We start from the raw sequence: 6000 nt of genomic DNA, 5'->3' as shown, positions 1-6000 counted from the left end.
GGTGGTCGTGTTTTATTTCTGCGAGTCACGCTCGCTCCCTTTTCAGCATTTCATGGGGTCTTAGCCTCTCCCAGCAGAGGGTCTGCCCCAGGCCTGGGGAGCAGGGAAAAAGCTCCCTGGCTACCGCCCTGGTGCCGTGGCAACGGGAGGGACAAGCCACTTCTTGGTGCCACTTTCCGCGACCCTTGAGAAGCAAGATTTCGAATGTACGCTCCCCAGAAAAAGATTCTTAGTGTCTTTCTTGGCGACGAGAAAGCCAATAAAACCATCTGACAAAGGGGCACTTTTCTGTATTCATTTGCAAGTCAGGTTTGCTCTCTGTGACACCTTGAGGGGCCCTCTTTTGCTTTTTCCCCTGAAAAAGGATGTGGCTTTGTGAAGAAGTGAGCAAGGGGCACCACAAGCGTCCAAGACGTCTTAGCAAGCCCTGGACAGAGAGCTGTCCCCTCCCTCCCTCCCGGGGGGTGCACCGGGCTCTGCTCAGACAGCGGGCGGTTCCCGCGTGGGGAGCACTGGTTTCTCACACTTGCTGGCCGAGCCTCCCGCCCTCCCGCTGCTGACCCAAGTCTCCGGGCCACACAGCAGCAGGATTCCACTGCTTCCACCGTAGCCTGGCTTTGCTCCCTGGGGCCGGAAAGCCCTGCTGCCCCCGTGAGATGGGGTTTCAGGTCTCAGCCACCCTTCCCTCTGGAGAAAGAGACACTTGTTCCTTTGCAAAACAAAAGGCTTAGTTTCTGAGCTTGCCTTGCGGCCAGGTCTCTAGGGTGGATCCTGTGACTTTTGGAGAAGTGAGACACTATTACCTGCCCCCTGGGCAACAATATCTGAAGTCCCCACCCCAGAGCCCACTGGGGAGGACTGTCACATTGAGATCTGTCACCTGAGGTCTGGCAGGAAGAGCAAGTCCCCTCTGATGTGGCACGTGATTCCCCACCTGAGACCCCCCCCACTCCATGGGCTCCAGCCGTGCACGTCCCCCGTGCGGGAGGGACTCCGTCCTGTCCCATCCTTCCTCCCCATGGCCCATCTCGTGGCGACTCCCCCACCCACAGTCCCCTCCTGCAAGTTCCAACTCACCCCCTGCTCCTGCGAGGACTGGATACTCCCTGCAGAGCCCTCGGGGGTGAGGAGGGACCCAGGGCCAGGGCCATGGGGTCCAACCCCCCGTCCCCCGCTGTCCCCCTCTTCCCGGCCCCAGAAGCATCCTGGGCTCCTGTGCCCGCCCTCCTGGATGTAGCCTGAGGCCCCCCAGGGGAGCTGCTGTCACCCTCACAGACGCTGCTGCTACCGTCCACCTGTCTCTCGGTGGTCGGACCAGAGAGACCCTGCTTCTCTGTCAAGGTCACTGACACCATCAAGGGGGGCAGTCCTCACCCCACCCCCACCGCGAGCCCCATGTGGTCTTGTTGTTGGCTTAAAAAATAGGCACAACCTGAACGTTGACAGTTAAGTTTTACTGGGGGCAAAATGAGGACCAGAGCCTGGGAGGCGGCATTGCTGAGAGCTCTGAGCTACTGCCCCAGAGAGGCAGGGGAGGTCAGTGTAGACGTGGTTTTGGTGAAGGGGGAGGTCCACGCAGCCAAACACATGCTTTACAGCAGGTCACTACTGGTCACAAGGAGCAGATGCCACCGTGAAGGATTTTAGTGCTTTTCTAGATGTGAGGAGAAGCAAGAGCTGGGCTCATAAAATCTGAAAATATCTAACTGTCTGAAGACCTGTTCTGCCAGGGTTCCCAGGGCACAGAGGGCCCCACGCATGGTCTCCACCCTGAGCTCTTTCGGGGTTTGAGGGTCAGCAGCCGCAGGCTCCTGGTTCCCTCCGTATAGAGGCAGCTGGCGGGGCCCGTGTCCAGTTCACACCATGCCGGCCGTTCAGGCCCTGTCTTGAGAGTGCTTCCCAGGGACTTGGGAAGACCCCTGCCTGGCCAGACCCCGACGCGGGCATGAGTTCGTCCCAGGAGGAGGGGCGAGGGCCTCTTCCTCTTTCCGCCCTGGGGCCCCAGCATCTCTCTCCCAACTCCCTCTGTGGTTCCTGCAGGGCCAGAGGGGGTCCCAGGCCCTGGGGTCCCGGCCAGCATGAATACCAGCCCCTCGCCAAGCCTGTGCCTTGGTTCTGCTTCCAGCCGTGGACGTGGACGTTGGAATCACCTGGGGCATCTTCAGACGTCTGGAGCCCTGGCGATTAGGTCCAGGCCTCTAGGCTGTGGCCCAAGCCCAGGAGTGTCCGGCTGGGCCGAGGAGCCAGGTACATCCATCTGTGCAGGGAAGAACTGACAGTGGACCCAAAGTGGGTTGTGAGGGCTGGGACACAGGGCGAAACAAGATCTCCAGAGCCTGGCCTGCCCGTGTAGACGCTGACCCAGGGCGTGAGACCGTCCGTCTCCAGCCTGTGTTTAGAATGAAATAAACAAAACCAGTGGCTCCCTTGTCCTCCCAGCCAAGAAGACCACAGACATCTGGGGATGCTGCCAGGCCATTTTTAAAACAATTACACTAAAATGTATTAAATAAAATGCATCCTGCGTTTGGGGCACCCTCTTCAATCTCGTGCCTTGCCCCAGCCACATGGCGGTGGGGGGCGCTGTGGTCGTCTCATAAATGCCTTCCCAGACCACCGACTTTGGCCAGGCCCCTTGGACGGGGATGGAGCAGGACTCTGGCAAGCCCACCTCCCCACCCACCTGACCGGGTCCAAACCACAGGGGCCAACAGCCCCCTCTGCTGGCTGACACATGTAACCGCGGCTTCCTGCGCTCCCAGCCCTGGCCTGGCATCAGGCCACCCACTTCTAGGTGAGATTTATTAAGACACCCCATGACCCGACCACCCCACCTCCTGTGAGCATGCAGTCCTGAGCACAGCAGACCCCTAATTTCCACTGTTTAAGGGAAGACTTCAGTGTGGCAGAAAATTTGGAGTTTTTTTCTCCTTTTCCTTTTCCTGGTGGTTCAGTCCAACCCCAGGAGAGGCTGTGCCTTGCACTTCCCGCCTCCAGAGATGTCCTCTGGTCCGAGGTGGGGGTGGCGGCAAGAGAGGCGGAGTCTCAGGGAAGTGCCTGGTGCCCTGTCCCCCCCTAAAAATCCCGAAAGAGAGGCTCATCCTCCGTTAGCGCCCGTTGCAGCAGCTCTGTGGGGTGCCCCACAGTTTGCTTCGTTTAACCCCCACAGCAGTCCTGTGAAGTAGGCTTATTACCTCTGTTTTCACAAGTGAGCAAATAGAGGCACAGAGAGGTTAGGTCAGGAGCCCAAGGTCACACAGCAGTGGAGGGAGATCTGGTTCCAAGGTCTGCAGACACACCCCCACCCCACAGCTCCCAGCTCTCAGAGTAGAGGGGGCGCCTCCTCAGTTCCCGGGCTGGGTGCTGACCTCTGGGATGACGGGGTGGGTGGTGGGCAGCTCTGCGCCCTCAGTCAGGCCAGTGAGGGGGTGATGGCTGGGTGTTGGCTTTGTGTCCTGTCAAAGAGAGCTGGAAGCAGCCCAGCTGAACCTGCAGGTTCCAGAAAGATCCAGGAGGGTGTTCCAAGGGTCCTGGGACCCTGACGAGGTGTGCGCCAGCCCAGGAGGAGGCACCCTGCCCGGTGTGGTTGCCCGATCCTGGCGAGCCCGGCTCACTCAGCGGGGGAGTGGATGGAATTTGCCCCAAAGCGCCTGGGTGGGGGTTTTAAGTTCTGCAACAGAAAAAAACCAAGTCTTTGCTTTGCTGCCGCAAACAAATTTTGGGGCAAGGCTGAACTGCGTGCACCACATTTTGTGGGTCCGCCCACAGTGTGTGGCTGTGGCTGTGGCTGCCTCTCGGTTTTCCAGAGCCTGTGTGAAACATCTCCTGGTGTCCCTTGGGGTGCGGAGGGACCTGGAGAGGCTGCAGCCCCCTAGGTGCCCTGTGTCTGGGGCAGGGTGGTTTCCGCCTTTCTCTCCCACCCTACCCCACCCAGTGTGGCCAGCAGGGTGTCGTCGGATATTGGGGGACACCCAGATGGATATGGAAAGATGATCAAAGCTCACAGTGACCAAGAACCCGGCCTGAGTCACCCACCAGTCAGGTACGTGACATTTGCTAAACACTGCTTCCTTCGTTCCTTGCAAACCCATGTTGGGGGGGTGCCACCTCCCCCGTTTTCAGCAAAGGAGAGAGTCCAGGAGCCCTTTAGAAATCCGTATCGGGGCTTCACCACAGGCAGGCCGCCTCTGAGGACAGCCCAGCAGCAGGAGGTGGAGCGCTGGGATCCCTTCTCCAAGGCAATGGCCAAGTCACAGCGCCTCCTGCTGGTCCCTCTCATCTAACTCATTTTCTTAGTCACAGGAGATTTGGGATAAGGAAGTGAAATAGTTAATATGGGCCCAGCCTTGTGTAAAGGTCCATAATAATTTGACAAGTTTACAAAAGAAAGGATGAAATGCTGATGAACTTGAGTAATTACCCTAATTACTGGCTTGTCAGGAGGCAGCCAGTGGTCCCACTGAGCCCTGCCCCACCCTTCAGGTCCACATGACCCGATGGGGTGGGCTCCCAGGGGTGGGTGGTCTTCTTCTGGAATTTTACTTTGTCTTTTTGCTTTGTAGGGCTCTACCTTCACCATAAGGAAGTTCCCAGGCTAAGAGTCGCATGGGAGTTGCAGCCGCCAGCCTACACCACAGCCGCAGCCACACGGGATCCAAGCCGAGTCTTCTTTGAGCTACCCCACAGCTCATGCAATGCTGGATCCCTGACGCACTGAACAAGTCCAGGGATCGAACCCGCATCCTCAAGGATACTAGTCAGATTCATTTCCGCTGCACCACAACGGGAACTCCTCACACTGGAATTTTAAACACGCTTCTTGGCTCTGGACAGCGGCTGTCAGCGAAGTACCCAGAGAGTGCTAACTGACTTTAAAGTTCTGGGGTAGGAAATACAACAGTGTGGGTGGGGAAATTTTTTTTTCTTTAACCCAGGGACAACTTTATATTTACCCTTACCTTGCTAGTGAGGAAACTGAGAGAAATTTGCTCAGGGACACAGCCTTGCTAAGACTCAAACCTGGGATGCACTGGCCACTTTTTCTGGGTTGCAGGTAATCCGACCACCACCAGTGGACCTGAGGCCTCTGGGTACACAGCTGCCACTGACCGTCCAGGGCTCAGATGACCTTGACACCACCGTTAACCTTCCTCCTCCCAATCGGTGTGCCTCAAAAACTGGAATCCTCCAGTGGCTCGGAGTGGATTCAAATCATGATTTGGGTTCTGCAGGATCCAGGGATCACTTGTCATCAGAGATCTTTCTCACAGACGCAGAAACGGTACACCTTTGTAGAAACTTCCAGAAACCATAGCATGAGAGCTTTGACTTGCCCGGAGAGGCCAGATGGCCCCTCTGGGCTGCTGGTGGAAAAGAAAGATAAATACCAGGCTCCCCTCCCCCACGCCCACCTGCAGTGGCCGGGAAACTGTTTCTTTTCTTTTTTTTGGTCTTTTTTTTTAGGGCTGCACCTGGGGCCTATGCAAGTTCCCAGACTAGGGATCGAATAGGAGCTACAACTGCCGGCCTACGCCGCAGGCACAGCAAGCTGGGATCCGAGCCTCGTCTGCGATCTACACCACAGCTCATGGCAACGTCAGATCCTTAACCCACTGAGCAAGGCCAGGGATTGAACCCGCGTCCTCACGGATGCTAGTCGGGTGTGCTAACTGCTGAGCCATGACAGGAACTCCTACGAACTGTTTCTCATGATGTTTATACCACACTTTTTCCTCCTCCTCAGCATCAGGGCAGCTGGTCCGTAAGAGCTTTGCTTCAGTGTTTCTTATTTGGCAGTGGTTCCTTCCGCATTGTTCCAGAATGTGTTGAATATTCACTGGAATCCCACGCTCTATTCCAAGAATTCCTATGTGTTCAGTGACATAGAGGGGAGGGGTGTTGCTGTGAACTCAGACTCCCCCGGGGACCCTTCGAGGGAGGGTGTAGCAGGAAGACTCAGGTCCCCCTGCGGGTCTGATGCTATGAAGGTGAATGCTCCCG

This window comes from Phacochoerus africanus, chromosome 1 (genome assembly GCF_016906955.1).
Source record: "Phacochoerus africanus isolate WHEZ1 chromosome 1, ROS_Pafr_v1, whole genome shotgun sequence".
In the NCBI taxonomy this organism is placed as follows: domain Eukaryota; kingdom Metazoa; phylum Chordata; class Mammalia; order Artiodactyla; family Suidae; genus Phacochoerus; species Phacochoerus africanus.
Note: the sequence above shows the minus strand (reverse complement) of the source record.